The sequence below is a fragment of the Struthio camelus genome, chromosome 7, assembly GCF_040807025.1.
Source record: "Struthio camelus isolate bStrCam1 chromosome 7, bStrCam1.hap1, whole genome shotgun sequence".
NCBI classification, from domain to species: domain Eukaryota; kingdom Metazoa; phylum Chordata; class Aves; order Struthioniformes; family Struthionidae; genus Struthio; species Struthio camelus.
The window spans coordinates 29626680-29637158 of NC_090948.1; the positions used below are offsets into that span (position 1 = coordinate 29626680).

A 10479-nucleotide genomic window follows, 5' to 3' on the forward strand; every position below is an offset into this window, starting at 1 on the left:
CTACTGACAAACTGACGGCAGCAGAGGCTAGACAATGTAAAATAAAAATCTTTGTTGTTTTTCAGATAGATTAAATACAGTTACTGAAAAAAAGAGACTAACACAACTGCCAATTGACTTCAGTCAATTGTTATAGAGAGCAGTGGCCTTAGGCTGTGTTCAAGGGGAATCCTCTAGGCTCACATATTCATGGCAGGGGATAGAGTAGTTTGAACCTGGGTAGGGGGAAAAGTTTGTTTTATAAATACAATAATATAATAAGTATAGTAATAAATACATAAATTAATGTAAAATCTTGGACATTTTCCAAAATTAAGATTTTTTCAGAGAGTGGTCTTTGTTCTTAGCTGTATTGTGAAGACAACATGATAGCATAGGACAAGTTTAGTAGGCTGTGTTCCCCTGGCAAGAATAATCTCTCCTGAGCTCAATAGGATCTTAATTGTTTGTGCACTAAAAACTACAGAGCGTGGCTCATTGAGCTTTTCCTAATTCACCTATTTTTAGCCTTAACAAATTAATTTGAAACCAGAAACATCATTTGGGTGTAAATAAACGAATGAGATGTAGAAATACACATTTTTAATTAGAGTAAGAAAAGTGAGTATCTGAAAACCTATTTGAAAATGACGCTGAGGACAGGATCGATAAAGATCCCTCTGCACTAAGTATTTGCTGCTTCAATCCAAAATATCGAATATGCAGATTCAGTAGTTAATAAACAAGGTCAGAAATCTGCTGGTGAAGACTAGGCCAATGTTGGCTCAACGGAAAGCACAGGTTTTATAACGGCCAGGTTTCACAAAGCCAGGAGTAAAAGGGAAGGGGTGGGAAGCTGGGGGGTCCTGTGGGGTCAGCCCGCGCGAGCCCCGGTGCCGGCCAGCGGGAGCCGGGGCTGGGTGCCCCGCTGCGGGAGCCGGCTCGGCCGGCAGGGCTGTGCTCGGCCCCGGCTGCCGGCGCTCTTCCCTTCCCCAGCCCGTCTTCGCTCTGCGCAGACGTGCAGGATTTCAGTGGGTCGCTGCGCAGCTAAGGAGGTCATTTTAAGTCGCGCTCTGGTGGAATCTGAGTTTTAAAAGAATAATTAGGGCAACATAATGGTACAGGAGCTGCTTAATGATGTTCTTTGTTTGAATTAAAGGCTACAGGAATTGATCTGAGATAACAGGAATGTGTAGGCTGGAAATAGTAAAGTATGATCCTGCTGTGATCAGCAAGTGTTTAATACCTTCCCTATATTTTTTCTTGTTGTTTTAAGAGAATCTGTTTGCAATTATAGAATATTTTGATTTCTAAGTTGAACATTCATCTCAGTGGGTTTTTTGCTAAAATATCAAATAAAAAACCTCCATAGTTTTAGAGATCTATTTGATTTTTTTCCCCTCTGGCAAAGTGCTGGCAACAGTGTCTACCTGTGTGAAATCTATTTGCTTTTTACTTATGCTCTTCAGTTAAAGAGTTAGTATTAGCTGACTGTGCGCCTATCAGGCTTGCATGGGTTAACGAAGAAAAAGTTTGCTATCAGCGTTCTTTACGTTCTGGCTGAACTATTTCTTATTAATTATTATATGAAATTAATTAATATATTAAACTCACTCTCTCTACTCTTAACAAATATCTTAAATTCTGCAAGTTTATTTCTTATTTATTTGTTCCAGGCAAGTTGTAAGACTTATTCTAACCCATGGGCTGTTTATAAATGTCTCATTTTGGTTAGTCACATAAGTTAAATAGTTTTGTATTTCTGGCCTCTGATTTGACTGCTCAAGCATTTTAAATATTGTATTACTGATTAAGGAGAAATGAAATAGCTCTTAAGCCATTTTAGGACCAGGTTTTGAATGATTACTTATAATAAATTAAATTACATTCTGTACATTTACCAAGACCATCTCAGATAAACCATCAGTTAACTGAATGTCTCACAAATGACAAATAATGAGATATATATATATAACAGTAGAAAACTATCTGTTTGGATCCTTTGACTGGCTTTGTTCAACACATGAAATGTGTAAGTCTTTGTATAAAGTAGAATACTCGATACCCAAAAAAGGACTTAGTTCATTCTATTTCAGATTTTTTGCCAATAGTGCAATAAGAAAGTAGCGTTTCTCAGATGTTTCTCATTAGCCCCAGTGCTAGCTACCTTCCCGATAAATGTGAACCTTCTCCTGAAAATGGGAAAAGCAGTATCACAACACTGAGGCTGCAGAAACAAATTTCCTGCTGGAAAAAAAGAAAAAAGAATTTCATAGCATACATATTTGCCTAAAAAGGCAATGATTCAGCAAAATCTTTTAATGTCTACTAAACTTTAAGCGTGCTTCGAAGTGAAACATTGTCCCAGCTCAAGGAACAGCAAAACTCACACTGGCTTCGGGAGAGGCAGCATTTCACCCCGAAATGTGTACTGCTGCGAACAGTTGCTGCAACGAACCTGGGGCTGAAATACTGGGGGGGTTAATGCCTTCTTCCAGGTCTGAGTCATGCCTGGCAGGCGTGGGAGCCTGGGCTGCCGGGGCGCTGCCCTTCGCCCAGCACTCGCAGCGTGCTGGCGCCCCTGGGAAGCCCCCCAGGCCCTGCAGTCTTCGTCGGAGAGGTGGCGTTGCTGCCGGTGGTCACCTGTTTGGGTGTAAGGCTCCTTGTCCAGGCAGGACTGGAAAAAGGGGACTGGGTCTGAAGAAATCTAGATGCACGACAGCCTTATTTCTAAATCACAAGGGCAACTTAATAAAATGCCAGCTGCTCATAGTGTCTTATACATAGGATAATCGTTCATGCCTTATTTCAAGAGAATCAATGTATTGGCAAAGTAATACATACTAATATTTATTAATATTTACAGCCAGTAGAGCTAACTGAAAAATAAGTTGAAAGAATAGGTTCCATTTAGTGTTGCTTTAAGGGGTGGGAAGAACTTTTTAATCATATTTCTTTTCAGCTATTTTGTGGAGGACATCAACTCTTTCAATAAGATGGCTTTGATTTTTATAGTATTAGATGGCATGTACAGGAAGGGAAGCAGGAGTGAAATAAATCTGACTAAATGAGGCCACAAAAGGGTTTCATATCTAAACTCAGAAGCATTATGTGTGCTTTTTGCTCAAGTCATGATATCTTCACTGCACATAAAATATTTTTCTATCCACATCAATGCACATCAAAAAAGGTCTGGGTGTCAGTGCCACTCAGCCTGAGAATGCTAAGCGCATTTTTGGTCTAGATCCTCATGTGGAGTAAATTAGTGCGCTTTTGTCAGCTTCGGAAGAGCAATAACTGTTTAAACACCTACAGAGTGGACCTTCAGTCTCTTAATTAATAAATAGCTTAGGATAATAAATAGCTTGGCCCCCTCTTCCCTCTGCCTTTTTTGGATAGTCTTTTCTTTGAAATCAGAATGGATAGACAATAGAGAAGCACATTTAAATAAAGGTATTTGCAAATTTAGGGTCATGGATACTGGGAGCAAAGTTGATTGAAACACTTCTTACAAATCATCGAAGGCTTTCTAACTTCCTCCAAATCTCTTTCACTCTAAAAGCATTTCACTGTTTGTCCTCATACAGGCTGTAGGGAATAAAGACTTATCGCAAACTAGGGTACAGCTTAACTTTGAAAGCTTGTTATTGTGACCTCCAGGAGCTTCTGAAAAGGTACAGCTAGCCAGATGAGGATACCAATGAATTTACCTACAAAGAAATGCATATGTCTACTTTATTTGGAGATTAGTTATATGTCAAAAACACATAAAAGTATAAAAGATTGGCTATGCTGGGAAATGCAGGGATGGGAATTATGTACCTTAAAGTAGCTAGATGTTAAGAGATTTTTGAAAATGAATAAGGAAGGATACACCTTTCAATATTTTTCCTCTTTGTACCCTCCTAGAAAATAACAAGAGAAGAGTTCATGTTTGTAAAACTAATTCTGTTCTTTATTGAAGAAACCAGCTACATCTGTCTTCTTAGCCCTTTGCGTATCCTCTGATTTCTTGGCAGACTCTCCAGACTCCTTTTCCCTGCAAGCTGTGTTCCTCCTTCATATTCCATACAGTCTGATGCTATGTTTCCCTTGTTTTTTACCTTTTATCCAGCAACTTTGTGAGGGACAGAGATGTCCTGTTCCTTTAGAGAGCATATCAATAAATAAATGAATGAATAAAACAGTTTCTGCAGAGCTGGGTACAGGAAAGCCCAATTTTGCAGAAGGAGAATAACATCTCAAAAGGTTCCTTGAGTCAGGGACAAGGAAAGAAAACTAAAATTTCAAATAGCAAAAAATGCAAGCAGACAGGATTCTTGCAAGCTAAATCTAAAGGGAGGGGAAAGGAAAGATGAATAAGGTCAGTGAGTCGTAGGTCAAAGGAAACAGACAGGTTTTACATAAGAAATAGCTCAGTGGTTTAGAGTAGGAAGGTGAGATGGTGCTTTGCGGGTAAGTGGGAAGTACCAGGTGCAATGGCCCTAACTGTGGGAGTCCTACAATGGGAAAGGGAAGAACAGGTCAACATTAACATGTGGTCTTAAAAGCAATACGCAGCTGGAAAGAAAGAATAGGGATAGTTCAAGATGAGTTTTGAAAACCAGAGGGAAAATTTTTAGTTTGTTTTAGGATACAGGCCACCAAATGAGTCTGAATAAACTGGTAATACCTGGAAGCACATGAACTATCCAAGAGTACGCCTCCATGTGACGTGCTCTGCACCCTCAGAGGGAACCAGGAGGCTCCAGTCAGCTGAGAAGCCTCGGGGTGGGAATAGCTGAGGAGGTGCAGGGGTCCTGCAGGGCTGTGTGTGCGGGGAGCCTGCGCAGCCCCATCTGCTCTGTGCCTCACTGGGCTCGTTGTTGCCAGTCTCTCAGCAGAGCTGCCTTCACACAGTGTTGGAAAAAAACGTCAAGCCTCATCTGGGATCAAAAGAACACATTTTTACTAAGGATCCTTTCTACACGCCCCTCTGATGCTGTAACCACTTCAGCAGTGTAAGTCCCTACCCATTGCCGATTGCAGTTTAAATGAATTTCCACAGTACGTGATTTTCCTTTTTTAGACTTTCTTTCCCCTTCCCCTTCTGCAGTGATATGTTTAAACAAAAAAGGCACCAGATCAAACCGAACCTAAACCAGACACCTTCTGCACTCAGCTAGCTGTGTCCTTTGTTCACTGTTCACTTATAACCCTCCCCCTTCACTAAGCTGTATTTTTCATTCTCAGCAAATCACAGGAGCAGATGCTCCCTTTGACATGTGGAGACAAGTCACAGATTTGGAGGCTTTCTCAATTTGTGTTGGCTAATGCAACAGCTATTACAGCTACATTCTCAGTACTGGAGAAACATGCTTCCCTCACTTGCTTTGATTTCTTGGCAAAGTAGCATGTAGAAAACACAAGTGGCTATTACTTGTTTTACTCTCTCTAATGTAAAGTTTATTTTAAAAGTGGCATGAAATTAATTTTTCCACTTTGGATTATTTATTGCCTATTAGTTTTCAGTGTGAAATGGTTGAATTGACTTATCTTCCTTCTTTAAAAATGAGAATATGACAATAGTGAACTTAGTGCGGGAATAGAGAGTTGATGCACTGGCAGGTCTGGAGGCCAATGCTATTATTAGTACCATCGGACAGGTACAGTTCCTGCAGTACGTTGTAGCCTCTGTCGTGGAAAAGCACCCCATTGCAGCCTATGTGCTGTACAGGCGAGCAACAAGAGCAGACAGGGGAGAGGCAACCTCCGGTAATAAGAGATTATTGTTAGACTCCATGGGTAGCCAGCGTGCGGTTCACCTTGACACACGGAGTCAGTGCGGAGCTGATGAACAAACTCTGTTTGGCTGTTTTCAGTCAAGATATTCTCTCTGAACATGACAGCTTACAAGAATCTAAATCTATAGGTTTAGATGAACTTCTGATAAAACTATATGTTATCATGTTAGCTTCAGCTGACTCAGTAAAGCTGTTGTGGCTTAAAACTTATCCTAGGCTAATTTACTCTGATTTTTGACTTGGACATTGTACAATTATTCTGAGTCCTATGAAAGAAGCAAGAGAAGGAGAGAATCTCAGAGGTGCATCAAGGCAGGGGGAAATGTCAGTGGTCCAAAAAACTATTCACATACAGAGAACTAATATTTAGCTCTAGTGATAACAGTCTCTCTCTCATATTTGGTGCAAAGTGTGTGTGTGCTCCTTCATGTTGTAATTAATATCTGTAATACATGCGTAATATTTTACAGCCACATCTGTAATATATTTATCTGCTGGATATGAGTAAATACACAGACCTGTGGCATTCAGGTTGTTGTACAACACTAGGGCTATGAAAAGTGAGCAAGGCTTTCACCCTTGGGGCATATACCTCAAATCCTTTCAAATCCACGTAGAACAGATAGGATTTCATTTTTGAAGTCCTCAGTCAAAGGACCATATATGGTAACTGCGTGGCATGTAATTTTTTTCCTTTGGAAGGATGAAGGGCTGAGATGACCTTGTAGTTTCAAGGAGTCTACAGCGGTGATTTCAAACCTGATGCTTAGATCAGTCACTAAATCATTCCTCTTAGCTGAAGTGATTCATTGCTTATTTACCCACCATGAAAATAAGAGAAAAGCAAGACCCTTTAATGCCCCTCTTGTATTTCAAAGCAACTCCTAGGTATGGCCTGTCATGTGCAATATGCTGTCCAGGCGTATACCAGCCAACCTTTCTTGTACGGAAGCTGCATGTAATTTAATAAATGATTCCAGAAGCAGCAGCATTAATTAACCTGCATCTCCTCCACTCAGTAAGCCAGCCCATCACCGCAATATCTGCGGGTCGGGTCCTCCCCGCAAAGCCAGTGCCCCGTTCCCGCCCCCTCTCCCCGAGACGCTTACTATTTCCTCCCCGTTTCCTGAGCACCCTGGCCATACCCCTCCGTTCTGGTCTTCCTGAAATGGCTCCCGATTGCAATGCCAGGCGCTCTTCCTTGGCTCCCGGCGAGCCGTACAACCCCTTGCCCCCTCTCCTTGTCCCCACTCCCTGTGCGCTTTGGCCTTGGGCAGCGACGAGCGCGTAGAGCTGGGCTGATTGGCAAGCTGGGCTGATCAGTCAGTCCGCGCACACAGGCGACTCCACAGCCGCCCACTGCCAGCAGCGTGAATAAAGCCTCCTTTCTCCATGCCTTTTCCTCAGAGAAAGGATTAGTACAGTCATTTTCCTTCCTCTGCCAGCTCCTGATTTTCATTAAACTTCTAGGAGAGGAAGATTTTTTGAGACCTCTATCCCGAAGGCATTGTCAGATGTGGTTGAAATTGGCTGGCAGGTTCAAGATCATTAAGGTCAGGCCTGACAGACAGGCTGGTAGCATGATTGCATTATTTTTTTTTTTCCTTAGAAACCAGGCTAAAAAAGTGGTTTTGACAGTGTAATTGATGCAGAGGTTTGTGAGCAAAACAAGCTATACTGATAAAAGTACCTTTAATTTAATACTGGTTTGTGTGCAGTAAGACTTGTCGGTACTGAAATCTCTTAAAAGATCACGCCCTCAGCCTATACCAGCAAAAGTGCGCCCCGGGCCTAATTTTGATTAGCAGAAAAAATGGCTGCCCAGCAGCAAGGAATCCACACTGTAGAGAACAAGCAAGGGCAATGACTCTTCACGTACTTACCACTAGAAAAACAAGAAAAAACATATGCAATTTATGATTGTTAGTATATAATGATTAGTTTATAACTAGACAAACAAGAAACCATTTATGCTCTTTATTATTGTTAATATGTAATAATTAGCTTATACTGCTGGCTCTGTACTATTCAGTAGCTCAATTTATTAATTTATTGTGGGTGCCTCAGCATGTCTCTGGCTCTTTTATAGAAGGCATCTTCCTGCCCAAAGAGCAGCCATTAAAATAATAATAAACATAGATCCAAATTGCTCATGACCTAAAGAGGAGTATGTAGCTCTAGTTTTGTGGCCAACATCCCCTTGTAACTTTTTCACAGCAGTGACTGATACCAAAAAACACCCATTTTTCACAGAATTGCTGAGGTTGGAAGGGACCTCTGGAGATCATCTAGTCCAAGCCCCCTGCTTAAGCAGGGTCGCTTACAGCAGGCTGTTCAGGACCATTCCCAGTCAGGAAATGTATATTTCCAAAGACGGAGAGAGAGACTCCGCAACCTCTCTGGGGAACCTGTTCCAGTGTTCAATCACCCTTACTGTAAAAAAATGTTTCTTATGTTTAAATGGAATGTCTTGTATTTCAGTTTGTGCCCGTTTCCTCTTGTCCTGTCACTGGGCACCACTGAGAAGAGTCTGACTCCGTCTTCTTTACTGCCCAATCCCCCATCAGGTATTTATGCACGTTGATCAGATCCCCCTGAGCCTGCTCTTCTCCAGGCTGAACAGTCCCAGCTCTCTCAGCCTCTCCTCACATAACAGACGCTCCAGTCCCTTAATCACCTTTGTGGCCCTTTGCTGGACTCACTCCAGTATGTCCACGCTCTTCTTGTGCTGGGCAGCCCAGCACTGGACGCAGATGTGTCTCATCAGCACTCAGTAGAGGGGCAGGATCACCTCCCTCGACCTGCTGGCAGCAGTCCTCCTAATGCAGCTCTGGAGGCTGTTGGCCTTCTTTGCTGCAAGGGCACATTGCTGGCTCGTGGTCAACTTGTCCGCCAGGAGCCCCAGGGCCTTTACTGGAAAGCTCCTCTCCAGCCAGCTGGCCCTTCAGCTTCATGACAGAAAAACAGGTATACAGTTTACAGAACACGTGCCTGAGAAACTAGGCTGAAAGCTTCACAACATGGAGGTTCCCATAGCTCTCAATAGGTCCCATTTCCGCTTAATTAGACACACTGTGACAGCAAGCTCAGTTGTATTACATCCTGTCCAGCACACAAAACACTCTGTCCCTTGAAATTTTCCTGTTTCCATAACACTCATCAGGAAATGCAGACTATATGGTATATAACCTTACATGTCTAGCATGTTCAGTGCTCTCAAAGCCATTCCCCTTCTCACAAGGGATGGTGTACTTTGAGACTGCCCTGAGCTGGACATGGGCAGGAGAGGGCCGTGGGAAAGAACCGTGAGGAACACAGGTTCATCACACAGGATGCCTTTAACTGCAGAAGTTCAGTGCCATGTCACAAACTGTGTAGACAGACCAAATGACTTCCTGAGGAACTCTAATCCTAGGTCTGGCAATGATTTACTGTATTCTCTTGGAAGCCCTTTTCAACTTTGTATACCTGTTTTTCTTTCATGAAGCATTCGTAGTCTTTACCTGCTTCACACGGGTTTTGCGAAGGTTCATTAATTAATGCTTGAAGATTCTAAAATAAGAAAGTGCCATATAACTGCAAAGCATTCTTTTTATTAATTCCACATATGCTATTTTGATCAGAGTCTTCAGCTGTAGAGCTATCAGGAGTTCTCACAGCAGGCAACTGTGGAGGTAATTTTTTCTTTACTGAATTGAGCCCCTAGGAGTTAATGATTGACTGCTAATAGGTTTATCCTGTTAAATAAAGGGGAAAGGAGGGTTTTGTGTGGTGAGAAACAGACAAAGAAGGAAAATATACAAGGCAAAGTGAATTCAGATTAATATAAGTGGCCATCTTATGGCATGTGTTGGAAGTAGATCCGTGGAATGGGAGAAGGTTTATAATATTTCATATAGTCAGAAGGTTTGCAATGAATTTTGCACATTGCCTGCTTTCAGTTCAGTGTTTAAGAAAGAAACCTCTATAGGAACAAGCAATGAAATCTATCTTACAGCTAGCAGAGAAGTTTTGCAAAGTAAATGTTTATAAACCTTTCATATGAAGTTAATGATGCTTATTAAAATGTTAAAAGCACTCATTCACAACGGCTCCCATTTTTAAGAGCAGTTTTATTATCACACTCTGCTCTGTGAATTAATGGGCAGCTAAGTTACTTATTTGGTTTACAGTAAATGTTGGCCAGGTTATATCATTTGGATCATGAAATATGTAGAAGTTTGAGAATTTTTAATCATTTTGGAAGTCTACAAAATCTCTGATACTGCGAAATAACTCCTAAAATAATTCCTAATAGTGATAACAGTTTCTATACTGAGAAGATCCCAAATTTCCTTACAGATTTACATTTATATATTTTTTCCTCCTATGATATACAGCCACTTCTAAGTGTGTGAAATGTGCCATTTTATAGTCAACTGCACAGGAGTTCAGGGTTGGAAGCAGGAACATGCCAGTCAAAACTTCAAGGAATACGTAGGCAGATACAATTTATGCTTACAGAAACTTGATTTGGGCCAAGACAACAAGCTCTTATATGACTGAAATCATCATCTGAGTAGATGAAGAATCAGACTTTTAAACTCTGCGCATGTATGAATGTGGAAAATGCTAACAATTACTGTTAATGCTAAATGTTAACAGTTTTCTGGCTGCTTTGAATAAGCGTCCCTCATTAGAAGCCTCTAGAAAAAATATTCTGTATGTAGTATGACTA

General features: G+C 41.4%; 1 long non-coding RNA gene across 1 annotated transcript; it reads right to left on the reverse strand.

Moving 5' to 3' along the window:
• Nucleotides 1–3917: 3917 nt before the first annotated feature.
• LOC138067905 (uncharacterized) lies at nucleotides 3918–6991 on the reverse strand. Its single transcript, XR_011142333.1, has 3 exons — nucleotides 6908–6991; nucleotides 4652–4904; nucleotides 3918–4124 (listed from the first exon to the last, which is right to left on the reverse strand). It is a non-coding gene; the product is annotated as an uncharacterized lncRNA (long non-coding RNA).
• Nucleotides 6992–10479: the final 3488 nt, after the last annotated feature.